Source organism: Corvus brachyrhynchos, unplaced genomic scaffold (assembly GCF_000691975.1).
Source record: "Corvus brachyrhynchos isolate BGI_N302 unplaced genomic scaffold, ASM69197v1 scaffold47, whole genome shotgun sequence".
In the NCBI taxonomy this organism is placed as follows: Eukaryota; Metazoa; Chordata; class Aves; order Passeriformes; family Corvidae; genus Corvus; species Corvus brachyrhynchos.
The window spans coordinates 1727783-1730079 of NW_008239292.1; the positions used below are offsets into that span (position 1 = coordinate 1727783).

Here is a 2297-nt window from a genome sequence, read left to right on the forward strand (position 1 = left end):
GTTAGAAGGGGAAAAGGGATTTTACCTTGGGATTTATTTTTAAGGATCCTTAGGTGCACACGCCCAGGTCATGTGCATCGAGATGCACCCCGCTGAGTCTTTCCCTGTGTCTGTCCCTCCCCCCCACATTGGGTAGAACATTCTAGGTGTTACTAATTAGCAGATCTAGCAAAGATTCCCCAATGAGAGGCTCAAGTGAGCCCCCCCTCCCCAAGGAACCTTCCCCTGGATGGTTCTATCCTGGTTTACAGAATGTGTTCTGGAGAGCACCTTGGGCTCTGGGGTGCACTGATCCCCGGCTACGAAGCTTCTCAAATGTTGAGTCTCTGAGCTTGACAAACAAGGCCAAGAATGGAGGCAAAACGCGCTGGGAATACAGAAGTTGTAAAAAAGGTAGAACAGGGGTATAAAAGAAAAGGCAAAAAATCTTCATGGCATCAGTTTGGGTTTTTTATTAAAAAAAGCCGCGCTCGGCTTTGGGGTTTGTGCCTCGAAATGCCGGAATAAAATGGGAATAAAGAGCTCCCGGTGCCTCTGGGAATGGGATTTTAGGGATGCTGAGGTGGGATGTGCAGCCTCTCCTGCTGGGAAGATTGCCCAGCGTTAATTCCACACAGTTTGGGAATCGAGGAGGGATTTTTCCCCTTGTCCTGACTTCCAGGAGCTCTCGCAGCTGCAGGAGCTGAGCTGAGCTCTCGGAGCAGGGAATTCCCGAGGGAATTGTTCCGTGGGTTCCCAAAGAGTGGGAGCAGGGAATGCTCAGAGCTCCAAGGTTCCAGGGAGCGTTTGGGCGGCATTTTGGGAACTCCAGGAGTTGGATCTGTGATCCCTGTGGGTCCATTCCCGCTCAGGATATTCCAGGATTCTCCGAGCTCCCTGAGCCGGGTGCTCCCAATTTTCCCAGAGCTGGAACTGCCTCAGGACAGGGAATTTTTGGTCTCCGGGGACCTCCTGTGTCCCCCTTGCTGCGCAGGATTCTCTGCCTGGCGCTGCTTTTCCTGCAGCACCGTGGGAATTCCCACCTGGAAAAACCCCTGAGGGAGCCTGAAGGATTGGGAAGGAGAGAAACTCCCCCACCTGTGGGTTTGGGTAGATGAGAGGTGGGGGGAAAAAAGAGAATTCCCACCTTTTTTTTCGGGAATTGTGTGGCTGTGCTTTGTCCTTTCGAGGGCTCATCCAGCTCCAAGATTCCCAGGAATGTGGGATTTTCCTGTTTTTTCCTCCTGGTTGTTCCACAGGGGTGGCTTTGCTCCCAAACCAGCCCCTGGGAAGGGATTTTGTTTTCCCAGTGAATCCCACAGCTGGATCTGGGCACTGCTCCTCTCTTCCTTCTGGAATGCTGCTTTTCCAGGAATTCCCTGACTTCTGTTTCCTCCTCAGGATTTATCCCGGTTTCTGGGGGTGTTTTCCAAGCTCTCCCCATCTTCCTGCAGGTCAGTGGAGGTCACAGAACCCCCCTGGAATTCCAGCCTGGCTCCATCCTCACCGGAGCCTTCGTTTTCCCGTTTTCCAGCCCTTTGGGACAGCGCTTCCCTGCTTTCTGCTGGAAAATCCCCGGATTTCGGGCAAATAAAGGGGGGGATAAAACATAGAAAACCTCAAGCTGCACCAGGAGAGGTTTAGGTTGGAATTTAGGGAAAATTTATTCGTGGGAAGCGTGCTCGGGCATCAGAACATGGAATTGTCCCTGGGATTATCCAAAAACCACAGGGATGTGGCACTCGGGAACACGGTGACAAGGCACAGGGGATGGCCGGAATCTTCCAAGGGTCTTTCCTAGGGAATTCCCGGATTTTGGCACGGGCAGGGGTGTCCAGACTGGTCTGGCTGGAATCTTCCAGGGGTCTTTCCTAAGGAATTCCCAGATTTTGGGGCAGGCAGGGGATTCCAGACTGGTCCGGGCCGGAATCTTCCGGGGGTCTCTCCTAAGGAATTCCCAGATTTTGGCACAGGCAGGGGTGTCCGGTCTGGTCTGGCTGGAATCTTCCGGAGATGTTTCCTAGAGAATTCCCAGATTTTGGCGTGGGCAGGGGGTGTCCAGACTGGTCTGGGCTGGAATCTTCCGGGGGTCTCTCCTAAGGAATTCCCAGATTTTGGCACAGGCAGGGGTGTCCGGTCTGGTCTGGCTGGAATCTTCCGGAGCTTTTTCCTAAGGAATTCCCAGATTTTGGGGCTGGCAGGGCTGTCCAGACTGGTCTGGCTGGGATCTTCCAGAGATGTTTCCTAAGGAATTCACGGATTTTGGGACAGGCAGGGGTGTCCGGACTGGTCTGGCTGGACTCTTCCGGGGGCGTTTT

At 53.4% G+C, this 2297-nt stretch overlaps 1 protein-coding gene across 1 annotated transcript in view; it reads left to right on the top strand.

The window, feature by feature from the left end:
- Positions 1-2297, top strand: part of SOCS7 (suppressor of cytokine signaling 7) — a gene marked incomplete at its 5' end in the record, with an annotated part of 15060 nt that overhangs the window by 1969 nt on the left and 10794 nt on the right. The window lies entirely within an intron of this gene.